At 44.1% G+C, this 10,899-nt stretch overlaps 1 protein-coding gene across 9 annotated transcripts in view; it reads left to right on the top strand.

The window, feature by feature from the left end:
- The first annotated feature begins 2,690 nt into the window (after positions 1-2,690).
- slc39a14 (solute carrier family 39 member 14) overlaps positions 2,691-10,899 on the top strand; it is a 31,954-nt gene continuing 23,745 nt past the window's right edge. For 3 of the 9 annotated variants that reach the window (XM_043681166.2, XM_087984371.1, XM_087984372.1), the window contains exon 1: positions 2,691-2,811. The gene's annotated coding sequence lies outside the window, so the exon portion shown is untranslated. Of the gene's footprint in view, positions 2,812-2,837; positions 3,065-3,095; positions 3,118-3,929; positions 4,058-10,337; positions 10,486-10,899 lie in introns of those variants that run through there. The other 6 variants (XM_043681161.2, XM_043681162.2, XM_043681165.2 and 3 more) reach the window with 5 other exon arrangements.

Below are 10,899 nucleotides of genomic sequence, written 5' to 3'. Positions count from 1 at the left end.
ACTTTTATGAATAACTCATGGTGCAAAAGTTTGTTCTTCCTTTTTTAATAACTGCACCTCATGATGTCTCATTTTTTAAAAATCTGTTTTCCCTTGAAAAACACCTGGTCACAGGGGAAACTGTTTTTGACTTTAATGCCATCTACATCTGACATCCAATTAGATTAAAACTGTGCTTAAAATCAGAAATGACCAAGAGTCTTTGGGATGTGAAATAATGTGCAGAAAGCTCACAGAACGAACTGCCAAATATATAAAAAAAACTCTCAGGAGTCTGCATTTGTTTATTTGCTTGAGAATCTGTGGAACTGCTTGACAATCAGTACTGAGTCCTTCAGGAACCCACTTCTTGGTAGATACCACTGTATTTCATGGTGATAATGAGTCATCTTGAAAAATTTTTCTCTAAGTGGGTAAGTCGAAAGCTGGCTCCCATCATTTTAGAAGTATTTTCACTGGTTCTGTTGGTTTGTTCTAATCAAGTCTTATGAAATCTAATTATGTCATGAGTGATTGTATCCTAGTAGGTGTCATGCACAATCATTTTGTACACCAGTGTTTGACATGGGTCTTCACTGGAAGATGCCTGTCCTTAAATTTCAGTCCAAAGCAATCTTTCTCTTTGCTTGCCATTGTCAGATGTGGAACCTCTGCATCAGAAGGTTATGGATTCAAGTTGTTTGACGCAAAACTTAAGGCTGACACTGATGCTGCAGTGTTGGGGATACCATCCTCGGGAGGAAAGGTATGAAGTTGAGGCCCTGCCTGCTCCTTCAGGTGGCTATAAAAGATTTTGTACTAACACTGATCACTAAGTCTCCATGATGTTCTGGCCAATGTTTGTCATTCAACAAACAGTAGACAATGCGTTATTTGACCATGTGCTGGTCATAAGAGCTTGCTGTTTGACAATTGGCTGCATGCAGCTGAGAGGACACTAATGACTGCATTGCAGAAACTATTTTCATGGGCTTGACAATGTTGAATAATGATGCAAGATCCTGTATGAATGCAAGTTCGTGTTTGGAGCATTCTACCTAAAGGGTGTAAATTCAACACACACATAACTGTGGGTTCTCCCACATCCTTGTATCATGAGAGATCAATTCAGTTGTGCTAAAGTGTATGCGAGATCAGTGAGCTGCTTACAATCGAGTAGTCTTGTCCTTGTAAAGAATGGGCCTGGAAGAAAATGATTCCTGTTCCATTTAATAGAATCAACTCAGGATTTAGTGACGGTAGGATTCGCAAAGCAATGATGAATGGCACATGAATAGTTTGCATATCTCCTAAATTGGCTTTAGAAAGAAGCGGAGAGTATCCAAACAATAAAGTTATAAAAAGTTGGCTTGGCACAGGTGCAAAGAAAGTTTATTAGAATTATACCAGAGATGACAGACTCCAGGCACCTATGACAGTGGACAGTTTGGGCAAGCACTGAGACGAAGCACTAATTTAATAAGGTGTCTTGCAATTGTACGTAGCTTGACTGAGACATTAAGAGCTTTGCATGCAGTTTTTATCCTTTCATCCATGGAGGGGCACATTTATGATAGAAGAAGATTCACTAGACTGATCCCTGGCTAGCAAACTTGTGTTATGAGGACAGATCGTGGAAATTGGCCCTGTATTCTCTAGCGTTTCAAAGAATGAGAGATGATTGCCTTGAAAGTTAGAGTAGTGCTGTGGAGCGAGAGTCTCCAACGAGGAGGAATAAACCCATGACTGTGATGAAAGGGAATTACTGAAGGTGGTAAATGTTAGGAATTTATTTGATCCCATACCATGGTGGAATCTCAATCATTGGTATGTTAATGCCATTCTGCCTGGGTGGTGATCTCTAGCCTGACTCTCTGGCTGCTGTTTGAGTGAGGAGGAATAGGAGTGGGTCATTTAATCCACCCTGAGAGAAGATAATGATTGAACAATTTCATACTGTCATTGTACCATAGAAATTGGCCCCAGGGGTCTGATATTCCTTGTATCCACTTTCTTTCCTTTTCTCTGTAACCCTCGACTCCTCCAATGATCAAAAATCTATCTCTGCTTTAAGTATACAGAAAGACTCAACCCTCATAATTATTTGTTGCAAGAAGTTCCTTCTCAGCTGTCTTAAATGGGTGACCCTTAATTCTGAAACTGTACCCCGTCTGAGGCAACCCTGTCAAACCCTTAACCGAGCTCATATGTTGCAATAAGATCGCCTCATTTTTCAGACACAGGGAATAGAATCCCCAGCTGTTTAACTTTTACTCATAATTCCTCCATTAAAGTGAATCTTATCTCAATTGTGTCCAAAGCAGTTATCCCTTAAATAAGGAGACCATAGCTGCTTACAGTCATCCAGATGTAGTCTTTGTACTTTAAACCTCCTTTAACTACTGCCAGAGATTGAGCCTCTTTTGTAGCCAACAATTCCAGATGTTCTCGTGACGCTCTGGGAGAAGAAATTCTTTTGCATCTCAGAGTGCTTCCCCCTCCCCCTTCTTTCACCATATTCCCCAGTTTGACAATCCCCCATGAATGGAAGTATCGTCTGAGCTCTCAATTGAATGCTAAACCTCTCGCCTTTTTTTTGAAAACAGAATCAATCTGATCGGTCCCTTTTGAGCAGCGTTCAGGGGTGACCTCACCAACTTCATGGACAGTTGTATCAAGGGGGTGCGGGCCCTTTAAGGGAGGGCGGGTCCTTGGTGCCAGCCTCTCATTGGACTCTTCCTGGCGACGTTGCCTGAAAGTGACACATTGCCGGCGGGAGAGGGGAATCCCGAAACGGAGCGGCGTCCCATCTCGGAGCAGGATCGCTACAAGGTCAGACCCCCACGCCCCTGACACTCTCCCAAAAACCCCCTGACATCAGCTCCGAGTCCGGGCTGTCAGAAACAGAAACGCCGCTGCCCTCAGTAAGGCCTCCATCTGGAGAGCTGTCTGCGTCAGCTCCAGGCAGGCAGAGACCGGCATCATGGAGACAAGGAGAACAGGCTGGCCTCAGGGAGAGCAGGATTAATTACACACCCTGGATCTGGGAAAAGAGGGGAAACAGGAGAAAATGGGATCGGACGGAGTAAGCACGATGTCGAGACCGAGAGCATGACCATTCGAGATTTTCAATAGAGGGTGAGGGATCAGGATCAGGCAGAACAAACGAGAAACTATGGGAAAGGGGGAGAGTTAGAGCGTGGGAGACTGGAATCAGGGGAGATGAAAAACAAAGAGAATGAGAGCCATATGATTGGAAAAGAACACGAGGTTCGACAGAAAAAGGGGACGGTGCAGAGGGAGCTTCATAATGTATGTAACCCCTCCTTGTCCTTTGGAGAGTATGATGGGGATAATGTAGCGGAAGCTTTTCCCAGTATCTAACCCTGTACTGTACCTGTCCCGGGAGTGTTTGATTGGGACAGTGTCGAATGAGCTTTATTTTCAGTTTAAAAGAGTAGAAGGAGATTTACTCTATCTAATCTCATGTTGTACCTGTCATAGAGTTGTACAGCAGGGAAACAGACCCCGCAGTCCAACCCATCCAGGCCGACCAGTTATCCTAAACTGACCTGGTCCTATTTGCCAGCATTTGACCCATATCCCTCGAAACCCTTCCTGTTCATATACCTATTCAGATGCCTTTTAAGTGTGGTTGTCCTGGGAGTGTTTGATGGGAACTTTGTAAAGAGAGCTTCACTCTGTGCCTAATCCCGTGCTGTTAATGTGGCTGTGTCAAGGGAGCTGTTTTCTCAATCTAAATCACACTGTTGACTGCCCAGCATGTTGTTGAATTTGAGTTTTGTTTTCATTCCAGCCCTGGCCAATGTATGATACGGTTTATGGTTTCCTGAAGGTTACTGAAGGTTGTTGTTCAGAGTCATTCTTTTGTCTGTTCTTATCTCACGGCTCATTCCCAGCTTTGCAATCTCTGACAACACCCCTCTGTGAAGCTGTGGGCTGGCTATCTTTAGTTGCATGCGATTGTAATAGATGCATGGTCCATCTTTGCTCCGCTCTGATTCTACCCGACATCGTGTCAGTTGTGCCTCAATAGACAGCATTCCAAGTCCAAAAGGTAGGGATTCCAAGTCTCTTCAGGATCCTGAACACAAAGTCAAGACAGATCTGTCCAGTGTGCTGCTAACTGAGTTTTTATTTACCCTTTTTACAGATTATGGGTGCCACTATTGAGGGCAATTTGTTGCCTATTTGGATTTGTGCTTGAATGGACTGGCTCGCTAGACTACTTCAGTGAGCAGTTAACAATGAACCACACTGCTGTGGGTGTGGAGTCTTACAGGCCAGGCTGGGTCAGGATGCAGGATTTCCTGAAAAGAAATAAGTAAATCAGATTTGTTTTAACAGTAACTGATAGCTTCATACTCAGCATGATTCAGATGTGCTTTCAGTTTCTATTTGATGAATGAATTTAAATCCCACTGGCTATCATGGTGCAATTTAACCTCATGTTCCCTGAGTATTAAATGAGGGAAACATAAGCAAAGATCTTTGTGGGTTTGTTACAGGCAGAAATGTGAGAGTGCAATTGGAAATAGAGAAGTGACAAACAAGCTGAACAGTTTGTGTCTATCTTCACAGAGGAAGACATAAGCAGTCTTTCTGGAAAAAATGAGGATCCAAGAGTCAAGTGAGAGTGTAGAACTGAAAGAAATTAGGATCAATGTAAAAGTGGAATTGAAGAAATAAATGGGACTGAAAGTGGACAAATCCCTGGGACCCGATGCCCTTCATTCTCAAGTGTTGAAAGACATGGCTATAGAGACAGTGGATACAAAGGTGACCAACTTTCAAAATTCAACTAATTGTTGGTGCCCCAAGTTTGGAGGGTTTCAGGAGAATGGTGAGAGCGAGAGAGAGACCGAGAAACTGGCAATGACTGAGCTGTTAGCCTGCTGTCAGTCTTCAGAAATATCAATTATAAACAATGTGCTTACTGGACACAAAATTATTGTCTGATTAAACATGGAATTATGAATGGGAAATTACATTTGACAAACAGGCTGGAGGGTTTTTTGAACATGTTCTGAGCAGAGTCACTAAGGGGGAGCCAGTGGCTATTCTGTACTGGGATTTCCAGAAAGCTTCTGACAAAGTGCCTCACAGGAAACTGAAAGACAGAATTAAACTGTGAGATGAGAGGTATTATATGACCATGCACTGCAGATTGGTTAGCAAGCAGACAGTAGGTTTAATCAGGTCATTCTCAGGTTGGCAGGTTGTGACCAGTCAGCTATTGCAAGGGTTAGGGACTGTATCCCAACTTTTCCCCATCTATCGCAATGATTTGGACGTCAGGGACAGTCAGTCACTGTATAAAACTGAGGTACAATACTGGTGGAGACAGGTCTGTCAATCTATAATGCTGGGGTACAGTACTGATGGTGGATAGTTCTGTCTGTGGATAACAATGGGATAGAGCACTGGTGGGGACAGGTCTGTCACTGTATGGAATTGGATTACAGTACTGTGGAGACAAGTTGGTCACTGCATCCAGAACTAGAGGGCATAGGTTTAGAGTGAGAGGGAAAAGATAAAAGAGACTGAAGAGGCAACTTTTTCATTCGGAGGGTGGTACGTGTATGGAATAAGCTGCCAGAGGAAGTGGTGGAGGCTGGTACAATTCTGGATGGGTATATGAATAGGAAAGGTTTGGAGGAATATGGGCCAGATGCTGGCAGGTGGGACAAGTTTGGGTTTGGATATCTACTCGGCATGGGCGAGTTGGACCGAAAGATCTGTTTATGTGCTGTACATCTCTATGACTGGGGTTACAGTATTGATGGGACAGATCTGTAAGTATGTAACCCTGGACTGCAGTATTGGTGGGGGCAGGTCTGTCGCTGTATAACATTGGGACAAGGTACTGGTGGGGAGAGATCTGTCACTGTATGGCACTGGGGTACAGTACTGAGGGGGCTAGTTCTGCCATTGAATAACAGGGATACAGCACTGTTGTGGGCAGGTCTGTCACTGTGTAACACAGGGATACAATTACAGGTGGGAACAATTTTGTCACTGCATAACACTAGGGTACTGTACTGGTGGGAACAAGTTGGTCACTGTTACACTGGAGTAATGTACTGGTGGGCAGGTTTTTATCACTGTAAAACGCTGGGGTACAATACTGGTGGAGACAGGTCTGTTACTATCTAATATTGGGGTTCAATACTGGTGGGGACAGGTCTGCATCTGTTAGGGATGCAATTGAGACTGATGTGCTTAATTGAAATATTTATAAGTAATCACATTCTCATCATTTTCAGAGAATGAAAATGAGCACACGGTGAAACTACTGCTAGAGATCTATATTTTTCTGTCTAGATTGAGGAGCCATTGTCGAATTGAGCTAGTCATGTCCAGTGTCTTGAAACCAATCTCCTAAAGACAGAGTCACTGCTGCTGACTGATGGTGGTGAAACTTTAATCCTTGGAGGTCTGTGAAACGGGTATTACTTGTTGTAAAAACTGAACTGTTTCATAAATGTTGTTCAGGGAAGAAAATCTGCCATTTGTACCTGACTCCAGACCAGTAGCAATGTGGATGACACTTAACTGCCTTCTGAAATTGCTGAGGAAGCCACTGTGTTCAAGGGCATACAAGGATGGGCAAAAATAGCAAGCCTTGCCAGCAGCACTCACATTCTCTAAGTGATGGCTGTGGGGACGGAGGTGATTCCAACTATATGTTCAGGACAGAGAGTTCTTGGAATATGATGCTGTGGAGGGGTTTGAACACTAAGCTGAAAATTTGAAACGAAAGGTGTTGCTGAACCTGCTTCCAGTGTTAGAACTGGACTTGGTGTGAATGAGGACAGAGTGGAGGTTCTGGTGAACTAGACTTCATGCAGAGTGAGAGGTAGGATGTCAGCTCGCAGCACACAGCAGTACTCTCATCTCAAGGTAACAGCAGCCATCTGTGGTTCAGTGTTAGCTGACAGTAGCTGAAGTACAGTGTGAGGGATGGTGCAGAACAGTGCTCGGAAACTCACCTGAGTTTCCTATTGGACACTAACTTTTGTCAACTGTCTTGTTTTTCCCGAGACAGTTGACGCATTGAGGGATGGACTTGATGGCAAGTGAACAGAGTTTATGGCAGAGGTTAATGATGTTAGATTCAGTTTTCCAATTTAATTAGGAAGAGCTCCCTGCATTGACAAACACCCTGTTAAATCAGAGACAGGAGGTGTTAATAGATTGTGATGTACAGCTGGGTGAAAAATCTGTGTAGAATCTGTCATGATTTCAATAAGGGGCACCATGTCACAATAAATCAAGTTTTAGGTTAAATACTAACTTCAGCTTTCATTCACCACCTCGACACCATTTCTGTTGTGGATTGTTTGTCATTGATACTTTGCCCCTTGCCTTTCAACTTGAAACAACTTCCAACTTTGCTTTGTTTCAGTTAGTTGGAATTCATGATTGTAACGTTTAACTGATCAGTCTGCACATGGAAGTTTGTGTTGTGTTCTTCTCCTTTGCTCCTACATTATGCTCCACAGTCCTGCCGTAATTGTAAGAGGGAATATCTTTCAAACCCTGTGCTGTAGCTGTCCTGAGAATGTTTGATGGGAACAGTGTCAAGGATGCTTTACTTTCAGTTTGAAAGACTACAGGGAGCTTTACTTTGTATCTAACACCATGCTGTCCCTGTCCTGGGAGAGTTTGATAAGAATTGTTGGTGAATATGAAGTGAAGAGTTCTGTTCGCACACTGACAGTCTTCACCTGAATGAAGAAAGTTGAATGCAGTTGATTTGATACCCAGTAGGTGGGGAAGGGCAAACCAAGAATCAAATTCCTTTTAGAGAAGACTTCGCTGCGGCAAATAGTTTCCAAACCGCTGCTGAGTTGTTTAATTAAAGTGTGAAGCTGGTGATTGTATGTCTTGGTGTTTCTCGAGCCCTGAGGGAGTGTTGTTATGGTAACACTTCAGGAAATATAAACTGGAAGTTTATCATGACCATCAGTTCCTGAGCAAGCTGTATTCTGAGGCAGCACCACACTGGTTGACTGCACTGGAGTATTTGGTGGCCTCTGGAGAGATCACTGATCATCTCAGAACCTCAGAGGGTTGAACTGTTGCTATTGTGGCTGGCAGTGAGCATTCGGCGAGATCTCACAAAGGTGCTAATGACCAGAGAACTATTTCAGTGATGTTATATGAAGGCTCACTGTTGACCAGGGCCACAGGAGAAGCAGGAACGATGGTCATGGATTCATTTACTGAGAAAGTAGCTGGATCAGCCAGGATCATCAGGGTGGACCAGGCTCAATGGGCTAAATGGTGTTCTCCTGTTCCTAATTTCTATGTTTCTGTGTCGTCAGTTGAATAGCTGTCCTGAAATACGGAGCTCTGACTATGCAGCACTCACGCAGTCTCACACTGGGAGACTCAGCCTTGATGATGTGTCAAAACTCCAGGCGAGGCTATAATTATCTCATAACCTACATAGTTGCAATCAGGTCTGCTTCTCCTCGTTGCTGTGTACGTGTGGGATCTGGCTAAGTTCCATTTGACCACGCCCATCTTGAGAAAACAACTATTAGTCTTGTCTCACGATAACTGGTCAGCCATACAGCGCTTTGCAATATGCTGAAGAGTTGAATGAGACTCCTGGAACAAAGTTCTCCCTATGCCTTGTTATTCTGGCAGTTTTACCATTACACCTCATCGTGCTCAGTAATAACCAGGCAGAGGAAAATATTTGTCACAGCCTCGATAGTTCCCAGCTTCCCAGCATCAGCTGATAAATACCAGGATGTCCCAATGTACACAGGCTGTTACCACACCAGTTCCGTACACTGTTTCTACCAGATTTATACCCCAGGATTATGCAAGGCACACCAGTACTGTACCTCAGTGTTGTCCGGTGACAGACTTGTCCCCACCAACGCAATATTCCTTGTTATGCAGTGACAGACCTACCCCCACTAGTACTGTACCCCAATGTTAGACCTGTCCTCACCAGTATTAACCCTCTGTTTTATTGTCCTTGAAGGAAGCAAGCTGCTGTCCTTACCTGTCCTACACAAGACCCCAGGCCCACAGCAGTATTGATGACATTTAAATGGCCTTCTGGGGAATCAGGGATGGGTGATAAATGGCCAGTTATGACCAGATCCTGTGAATAAATTAAAATATAGTTCTAGACCTGTCCCCAATGGTAGAGTACTCTAGTGTGAGTTGCTGCCTCTTGTGTTGCATGTTTGAGTCAAGGTGAAATAAGCATATGGCTATGCACCTTTTTTTTTCAAAGTAGTCAGATTTAGAATGGAGTGTCGTGACAGGTTAATGTGGACTATGCAGTGTAAGGCAAGCAGACTCGTTTCAGTTATGAGTGTCATTGTAATGTGTACTATTGGGAATGTTTAACCGTTTAGAAATTGCAACTAAAAGTTTAAGTAAAATAAATTGAAGGTTAATCAAATAAAAATTGAAGTCCATTTGACGTTGTTGATTCAGGACTTGTTGCCACACTGAAACCCATGACTGGGCCAAAACCCACTAAAACATCCTGTTCCTCCTGAGATCAATTCCACTGCCAACTTTTAAAATCTTTCCCAAGTTTCAGTATTCCAGAGTGCCTGGCCTGCGTGAGGTGCTTTCCAGTTAGAATGTAAAGCTCCCTCTCCACTGTCTCCATCAAACATTCCCAGGACAGGGATAGCACGGGGTTAGTTACAGGATTAAGCTCCCTGTACACTGTAGCCCCATCAAACCCTCCCAGCACACTGGCAGCAAGGAGTTAGTTACAGGGTAAAGCTCCCTCTACACGGTCCCCTTCATGCACTCTCTGGCGTCAGACAGCATAGGGTTAGTTAGAGCGTAGAGTTCTCTCTACACGGTCCCCATCAAACGCCTCCAGGACAGGGGTAGCACAGGATTAGACACAGGGTAAAACTGCCTCTACACTGTCCCCATCAAACACTCCCAGGACACAGGCAGCAAAGGGTGAAATACAGAATAAAGCTCCCTCTAATGTTGATATATACATGAGGGTGACGATGGGTCACATGGGCAGTACTCTGAGACTGGAGTGTAATGTTCCCAGAAGGGCTGTTGCAGCACATTGATCTGAAATGGTTACAAATATCCGTGGCAAAATGTTCCTTTTATCAGGTGGGTGACCCCTGGTAGCAGAGGGTCAGGGATACATGACGCCTTGGAACACAGTTTGTTGTGTTTGAGTGGAACACACAGCTGGCAACTACAAGCCAACTCTCATCATTACAGGGTACGATCACAGGACTAGCAGCAGGCATTGTGAAATATTGTGCATAAACAAAGCAGATTTCCAGTGTGAAGCAGATGCTTTGAATGATGTATTTCAGTTTCCCTGTATCTCGGAACAGACACTGAGAGACCTCAGTGCCAGGAGGCTCAACATCGAAACGATCTCTACTCTGTCCACCCACTCTGCAGGGACGACTTGTCAGAAGAATATACTGATTGACTGTGGGTCGTCGCAGATTATAAAAGGTGCCCTCTGAACGCTGTCTGTCACTTTCTTGTAATTATCTATACTTTCAGCCCTGGTTTGATGAATTCCTCAAGGACATGTTCTCCTTTATCTGGGAACCCTTGTTTCTCTTGACAACCCAGCAGTGAGACTGTGTGGAGAGGAATTGACCCCAATGTTAGAAATAATGGCATTGAGGAAGAAGCTGTTGTGATTTAGTCAATGACAGGAGACACCTGTATTTATGATTAGTATCCCCTCCGCATTGACCCTCTGACAGTGCGGTGCTCCGTCAACACTGACCCTTCGACGGTGTGGTACTCCCTCGGAACTGATCTCCAACCTTCCTGCCTTTTGTCACAGTTGTGAATCAATTGGAAATGCTTCTTTGGCTGTAAAGTGCTTTGGGACATCCTGGGATTATGGGGGGGCAC

The sequence above is a fragment of the Chiloscyllium plagiosum genome, unplaced genomic scaffold, assembly GCF_037043375.1.
Source record: "Chiloscyllium plagiosum isolate Xiang-an unplaced genomic scaffold, Cpla_swu_hap1 HiC_scaffold_48, whole genome shotgun sequence".
In the NCBI taxonomy this organism is placed as follows: Eukaryota; Metazoa; Chordata; class Chondrichthyes; order Orectolobiformes; family Hemiscylliidae; genus Chiloscyllium; species Chiloscyllium plagiosum.
The sequence above is the reverse complement of the archived record's forward strand: the minus strand, read 5'-3'. Positions and strand labels throughout refer to the sequence as shown.